The 8,505-nt window shown below is 39.5% G+C and overlaps 1 pseudogene; it reads left to right on the top strand.

Annotated features, from left to right (window-relative positions):
• Positions 1 to 2,912: 2,912 nt before the first annotated feature.
• LOC102825484 lies at positions 2,913 to 4,484 on the top strand (annotated as a pseudogene).
• Positions 4,485 to 8,505: the final 4,021 nt, after the last annotated feature.

The raw sequence follows: 8,505 nt of genomic DNA, 5'->3' as shown, positions 1-8,505 counted from the left end.
AGCCTTCCAACCTTCTAAGTATTCCTTTATATGTGGTTCAGAGTTCTGGGACCATCCCCTGAACCTGCTTGGTCGGGTATTCTGTGTTGTTGTTGGCGGAGCTCTCTGCTATATGTCCATCCGATCTGCCATCTTGTTTGTTCTCTCCATTTATAATTTTTTTACCAGCATTTTTAATTGTCAGTATACAGGTCCAATAAATGTTTTTGTTGGATTCTTATTTAAGTATTTCATTTTCTTTGGAGCAATAATAAATATTATTGGTTTTGGTTTTGGTTTCCATAAGTACCATGTGGACATATGTTGTTGTTATGTTCCTTCAAGTTGATTCCAACTTATAGCAACATCATGCACAACAGAACAAAACACTGCCTGGTCCTGAACCATCCTCACAACACTTGTTAAGCTTGAGCCCAATGTGAAAATCCATCTCACTGGGGGGCTTCCTCTTTTTTGCTGGTATAACACTTTATTTACCCGGAGATCATGCTCCAGGAACTGGTCTCTCCTGATAATACGTCCGAAGTATGAAAGATGAAGTCTGGCCATCCTGGCTTCCAAAGAGCACTTTTGCTGTACTTCTTCCAACACAGATCTGTTTGTTCTTCTGGCAGTCCATGGTACTTTCAATATTCTTATCCAACACCAGAACTCAAATGCATCAATTTTTCGATGGTCTCCCTTATTCAATGTCCAATTTTCACATGCATATGAGGCTACTGAAATACCATGACTTGTGTCACTTGCCCCTTAGTCCTCAACCTGGCATCTTTGCTCTTGAACACTTTAAAAAGTTCTTGTTCAGCAGATTTGCCTAATGCAATATGTCATTTGATTTCTTGATTGCATCTTTCATGAGAGTTGATGGTTGATCTGAGCAAAATGAAGACTCTGACAACATCAATATTTTCTCCATTTATCATGATGCTATTTAATAGTCCAGGGGTAAGGATTTTTGTTTTCTTTATATTGAGGTACAACCCATACTGAAGCCTGTGGTCTTTGATCTTTATCAGTAAGTACTTTGAGTCCTTTGTTTTCAGCAATGAAGGATGTATCATCTGCATTTCACATGTAGTTAATGAGTCTATCTCCAATCCTGATGCTATGTTCTTCATATAATCCAAGTTCTCAGATTATTTTTTCAACATTGTTGCTGTTGTTGTTAAGTTCCATAGAGTCAGTACCAAACCATAGTGATATTATATCCAACAAAATGAAACACTACCTGGTCCTGTGCTACAACCAAGCCCACTGCTGCAGCAACTCTTCCAATCTATGTTGTCGGGGATCTGCCTCTTTTTCCTCGACTCTCCGCTATACCAAACATGACATCCATCTCAAGAAACCAGTCCCTCTTGATAATATGCCCAAAGTGTCTCCTGGCTTCCAAGGAGCATTCTAACAATACTTCTTCCAACACACACCAATTTGGTCTTTTGGCAGTCCATGGTACTTTTATTATTCTCCTTCAACACTATAACACAAGTACATCAATTCTTATATGGTCTTCCTTACCATGACTTGGGTCAGGTGCACCTTAGTCCTCAAACTGACATCTTCGCTCTTCAATACATTAAAGTGATCTTGTGTAGCAGATTTACCCAATGCAATATGACGCTTGATTTCTTGACTGCTGCTTCTGTGAGTATTGAGCAAATGAAGTCTATAATAACTTCAATCTTTTCTCCATTGATATGGTATTACTTATGGGTCCATTGTTGAGGATTTTTGTTTTCTTTACATTGAGATGCAACTCATACCAAAGGTTGTGGTCTTTGATCTTCATCAGTAAGTATTTTAAGTCCTCTTTGGTTTCAGCAAGCAAGGTTGTTCATCTGCCTATTGTAGGTTGTAATGAGTCTTCCTCCAATCCTGATGCCATCTTTTCTTCATATAATCCAGATTCTTGAATTATTTGCTCAGCATACAGATTGAATATATATGGTGAAAGAATACAACTCTGTCACACACCTTTCCTAATTTTAAATCATTCAGTTTTCCCTTCTTTTGAACAACTGTCTCTTGGTTGATGTACAGTTCCTTATAAGCACAATTAAGTGTTCTGGAATACTCATTCTCCACAATCTTCTCATAATCAACATAATTGAAAGCTTTGCACAGTCAATAAAGCACAGGTAAACATCTTTCTGGTATTCTCTGCTTTCAGCCAAAATCCATCTGATGTCAGCAATGATATCCCTCATTCCATGTTCTCTTCTGAATCCCACTTGAACCTCTGAAAGTTCTCTGTCAATGTGTATGGTTGCAGCTTTTGTATTATCTTTAGCAAAGTTTTACTTGCATGTGATATTAATTATATTGTGTGATTATTTCTGCATTCCATTGGATCACCTCTCTTTGGAATATGATATTGTTGTTGCTGTTAGGTGCTATCGAGTTGGTACTGACCCACAACAACCTTATGCACAGCAGAAAGAAACACTGCCCAATCCTGGGCCAACATCACTATTGTTGCCATGCTTGAGTCAATCGATACTGCCACTTGGCCAATCCATCTTGTTGGGGGTCTTCATCTTTTTCTCTGACCCTCCTCCTTACCAAACATGATATCCTTCTCTAGTGACTGGTCCCTCCTGACAATATATCTGAAGTGTGAGAGATGAAGTTTGGCTACCTTGGCCTCCAAGGAGCACTCTGGCTGCACTTCTTCCAAAATGGAAATATTGGTTCTTTTGGCAGTCCATGGCACTTTCAATATTCTCCTCCAATGCCATAACTCAAAAGCATTAATTCTTCTATGGTCTTCCTTATTCACCGTCCAGCTTTTGCATGCATATAAGGTTATTGAAAATACCATGGCTTGGGTCAGGTGCACCTTAGTCCTCAAGCTGACATCTTTGCTCTTCAACACTTTAAAAAGGTCTTGTGGTTGTCACCCAGACTCTGCCATGTTGGGACCTGTGCGTCGTGTGGCTGCTGCCTCAGACTCCAGGGCTTTTCGGGGACTCAGCCCTTCAGCATCGCTGCCCCCAATCCAGCTTTTGCTGAGGGCTGTCCTGGCAGCACTCCAACCTGGCAGAGATTATGTTGGGCAAACATCTCCTTCACCAAAAGCAGGTACCACCACTGGGCGCATCGCGGCAGTCATCAGTGCAGTGGTGGATGTCCAATTTGATGAGGGGCTACCTCCCATTTTAAATGCCATGGAAATGCAAGGCAGGGATAGCAGGCTAGTTTTGGAGGTGGCCCAACATTTTGGGGAGAGCATAGTAAGGACCATTGCTATGGATGGTACTGAAGACTTGGTTAGAGGTCAGAAATTCTTGGATTCACACGCACCAATCAAAATTCCTGTTGGTCCTGAGACCTTAGGCAGAATCATGAACATCATTGGAGAACCTACTGATGAGAGAAGTCCTATCCAAACCAAACAATTTGCACCTATTCATGCTGAGGCTCCTGAGTTCATGGAGATGAGTGTTGAGCAGGAAATTCTGGTTACCTGTATCAAGGTTGTGGATCTGCTGGCTCCCTGTGCCAAGGGTGGCAAAATTGGGCTTTTTGGTGGTGCTGGAGTTGGCAAGACTGTACTGATTATGGAATTCATCAGAAATGTCACTAAAACCCATGGTGGTTATTCTGTGTTTGCTGGTGTTGGTGAGAGGACCCGTGAGGGCAATGATTTGTACCATGAAATGATTGAGTCTGGTGTTATCAACTTAAAAGATTCTATCTCTAAGGTAGCATTGTGTATGGTCAGATGAATGAACCACCTGGTGCTTGTGCCCGAGTAGCTTTGACTGGACTGACTGTGGCTGAATACTTCAGAGACCAAGAAGGTCAAGACGTAATGCTTATCTATTGATAACATTTTTTGCTTCATCAAGGCTGGCTCAGAGGTGTCTGCTTTTTGGGGCAAAATTCCCTTTACTGTGGGCTATCAGCCTACCCTGGCTACTGATATGGGTACCATACAGGAAAGAATCACTACCACAAAGAAGAGTTCAATCACCTCTGTGCAGACTATTTATGTGCCTGCCAATGACTTGACTGACCCTGCTCCTCCCACTATCTTTGCCCATTTGGATGCTACAACTGTGTTGTCCCATGTCATAGCTGATCTGGGTATCTATCCAGCTATGAATCATTTAGATTCAACCTCCCGTGTAATGGATCCCAACATTGTTGGCAATGAGCATTATGATGTTGCCCGTGGGTTGCAAAAGATCCTACAGGACTACAAATCCCTCCAGGACATCATTGGTATCCTGGGTATGTATGAATTTTCCGAGGAAGACAAGCTGACTGTGTCCCATGCATGGAAGATCCAACGTTTCTTGGTTGCTGAGGTCCTCACTGGCCATATGGGAAAGCTGGTGTCCTTGAAGGAGACAATCAAAGAATTTTAGCAGATTTTAGCAGGGGAATATAACCATCTCCCAGAGCAGGCCTTCTATATGGTGGGACCTATTGAAGAAGCTGTGGCAAAAGCTGATAAAGTGGCCTAAGAACATTCTTAAGGGGACCCGTCCACCATGTTCTCCATCTCCTTGCCCCCAGTGGGAAAGCTTCAGTCCTCTGTGTAGGCCACGTGAGAGCCTTGTTTGAAGATGTGGTCTGTCTTGAGTACTTAAGGTGTTCAATAAAATGTACATCCCTTTAAAAAAAAAAGGTCTTGTACAGCAGATTTGCCTAATGCAATACGTCATTTAATTTCTTGACTGCTGCTTACGTGAGTGTTGATTTGTTGTTGTTGTCAAGTGCCGTCAAGTCGGTTCCGACTCATAGCGACCCTGAACAGGGTTTCCGAGGCTGTAAATCTTTATGGAAGCAGAAAGCCTCATCTTTCTCCCATGGAGCAGCTGGTAGTTTCAAACCGCTGACCTTACGGTTTGCAGCCAGATTCATAACCACTACACTACCAGAGTGTTGAGAGTTGATCCAAAAAGAATGAAGTCCTTGACAACTTCAATCTTTTCTCCATTGATAAGAATGTTGTTTATTGGTCCAGTGGTGAGGATTTTTGTTTTCTTGACATTGAGATGCAATCCGTACTGAAGGCTGTGCTCTTTGATCTTCATCAGTAAATGTTTCAAGTCCTCTTCACTTTCAGCAAGCAAGGTTGTATCATCTGCCTATTGCAAGTTGTTAATGAGTCTTCCTCCAATCCTGATGCCATATTTTTCTTCATATAACACTGCTTCTTGTAATATTTGCTCAGCATACAGGTTAAATAAGTATGGTGAAAGAATACAACCTTGTCGCACGCCTTTCTTATTTTTAAACCATTCAGTGTTCCCATGTTCTATTTGAACAATTGCTTCTTGGTTCAGGAACAGATTCCTCATGAGCACTCATGTTCTGGAATACTCATACTTTGCAATGTTGTCCATAGCTTGTCATGATCTACACAATTGAAAGCCTTTGCATAGTCAATAAAGCACAGGTAAACATCTTTCTGATATTCTCTGCTTTCAGCCAAGATCCATCAGACATCAGCAATGATTTGTTGTTGTTAGGTGTCATCAAATTAGTTCTGATTCATAGTGAACCTCTACACAACAGATGAAACTCTGCTCAATCCTGTGCCATTCTCACAATTGTTGTTATTCTTGACCCCATTGCTGCCCCTGTGCTAATCCATATCATGGTGGGTCTTCATCTTTTACGTTGACCTCCACTTTCCGAAGCATAATGGTCTTCTCTAAGGACTGGACCGTCTTGATACCAATTCCCAAGTATATGACATGAAATCTCACCATCCTTGCTTCTAAGGTACCCTATTGGTGTACTTCTTCCAACACGGACCTGGTTGTTCTTCTGGCAGTTTGTGGTACCTAAAATATTCTTCTCCAACAACATAATTTAAATGCATCAATTTTTCTGTGGTCTTCCTTATTCACTGTAAAATTTTCACATGCATGTAAAGGGACTGAAAATACTACGATCTGGGTCAGATGCACCTTAGTCCTCAGACTGATATCTTTGTCTTGAACACTTTGACGTCTGTTCAGCAGATTTGCTTAAGTCAATATGGCATTTGATTTCTTGGCTGCTTCTTGCATGAGTGTTGATTGCAGATCCAAGCAAAATGAAGTATTTGACAACTTCAATCTTTTCTCCATTTATTATGATGTTATTTATTGGTCTATTAGTGAAGATTTTTGTTTCCTTTACATTGAGCTGTAATCCATACTGAAGGTTATGGTCTTTGATCTTCATTAATAAGTATTTCGAGTCCTCCTCACTTTCAGCAAGCAAGGTTTGCATCATATGCATATCGCAAGCTGTTAATGAGTCTTCCTCTAATCCTGATGCCATGTTCTTCATATAACCCAGCCTCACCTATTATTTGCTCATTGTACAGATTGAATTAGTTTGGTAAAAGAATATAACCCTGGCACACACCTTTCCTGATTTTAAACCATTAGTTATCCCTTTGTTCTGTTCGAATGACCTCCTCTTGGTCTATGTACAGGTTCCTCATGAGTACAATTAAGTTTTATGGAATTTCCATTCTTTGCAATGTTATCCATAGCTTGTCATTATCACAGCTAATGTGATATGCACCTTAGATGGCCAGGCATGAGTTTTTAAGATCCCAGTTGTTACTTAGAAGTTTCCTCTTATTCCTAGTTATCTAAGAGGCTTTTTGTTGGCTTTTTTTTCTTTTTGTGATTGGGTGTTAGATTTTGCCAATTTCTTTTTCTGTGCCAATTAATATGATAATATGATCTTTCTCATTTTATTTATTGATACAATGGATTAACATTGATTAACTTTTTGAATATTGAACTAGCCTTGCACATTGGCAATAAATGTCACTTGGAAATGATGAGCTATTAAGTTATACAGTGTTGAATTCGATTTAAAAAAAAAGACAATTTGTATCTAAATGCACTACAGTTATTAATCTATAGTTTTCATTTTTTGTATCATCTTTTCTATGTTTGGAATCAAGCTAACATTGAACTTACAAAATGAGTAAGGGAGTAAGGGAGTATTCCCTCCTCTTCATTTTCTCCAAGAGACTGTGTTAAGTTTCTCAAATTATTTAAATGTTTAGTAGACTTTACCTGTGAAAACATCTGGTGCTAGAGATTTTCTTTCTGGAAAATTTAAATTTAGATATAATTTCTTTAATAGTTATGATGCTTTTTAGGTTATCCATTGTATCTTTGCTGAGATTTGGAAGTTTTTTAAAATATAAGAAGTTGGTCCATTTCCTCTAAATTCTCCACTTAATAAATGCAAAATTGTTCATAATATGTTATTATAAAATTTTTCAAAAAGTTTTGTGACTTGAGTGAAGGCTTACAGAGCAGACCACCATTTTACATTCAACAAATCATACATTTAATTTCATCTCAATGATTGCAATCCTCTCATGTAACATCACTCATTCCACTTCTTCCCTGTGTTTACTTCCATACCTCCTGCTTTCCCAGCCCTTCTGAATTTTTTCCTTGGGTAAATGCTGTCCTTTAATTAATTAATTAATTAATCTCAAATGGTAGAACATTCTATGGCGTGTGTATTTCACTAGTGTTATTTCCCCCCTCACATACCGATCTATTGCTTGGCTGAAATTTGAACCACAAGGGTGAGTTCAGTTTCAGACCTGAAGTGTGACCAAGGGCCATGATCTCAGGGTTCCATCAGTCTTTATCTAAACAGTAGGCCTGGTCTTTTTATGATTTTGAGATTTGTTCCACATATTTTCCCACTCTATCCTGAACTTTCTAATGTGAACCCTTTCTGAACATTTGTAGTGGTAGCCAGGTATCATCCAGTTCTTCTAGTCTCAGGATTGTGGAGGCGGTTGTTCATGTGTTCCATTAATCCACTAGAATAATTATTTTCAAGTGACTTCAATATTTATCACTCTTTTTTACTCTGGACAGGGAAAGATTACTAGTTGCACCTTAGATGTCCAGGCATGAGTTTTTAAGATCCCAGTTGTTACTTATCAAAGTACTTATCAAAGTTCACATTGTCTTTGTGAACTATGTCATGCCAGTTGATCATGGTATCCCCTGAAATGATAGTTCTGAGTCCCACATCCAGTAACTCATTCCCTCAAGGTATTTGGTAATAATGTCTAAGAAGTTTTCATAACTTTGTCCCCTGTGTGCATCACCAAATACATGCATATGTTTGCAGCAAAGGTAAATACTCATAAACAAATATTTTCTGTCAAACCTTTACATACTTGTGGGTATACTTACAGTCTCCATCCCACACCCATCCAGCCTGCTTGTCTATCCATGCATTGATCCATAGATTACTGTTATTGCTGAATTGTATAAAAAAACAGTATTTAACTCTGTTGCTTTTAACTCTTGCATTCATCACCATGTCTTCCCATTCCTTTCACTATTCTTTTGCCAACTTCCCTTTTATTTTATAATGTTTTCCTCTTCATCCAAGTTAACACTCATCTAGTCTCATTACTGGTGACTGGAATGCAAAAGTAGGGAGCAAAGAGGAGGGACCAGTAGTTGGAAAATTTGGACTTGGTGATAGAAATGATGCTGGAGA

This window comes from Chrysochloris asiatica, unplaced genomic scaffold, assembly GCF_000296735.1.
Source record: "Chrysochloris asiatica unplaced genomic scaffold, ChrAsi1.0 scaffold00048, whole genome shotgun sequence".
NCBI classification, from domain to species: Eukaryota; Metazoa; Chordata; class Mammalia; order Afrosoricida; family Chrysochloridae; genus Chrysochloris; species Chrysochloris asiatica.
The sequence above is the reverse complement of the archived record's forward strand: the minus strand, read 5'-3'. Positions and strand labels throughout refer to the sequence as shown.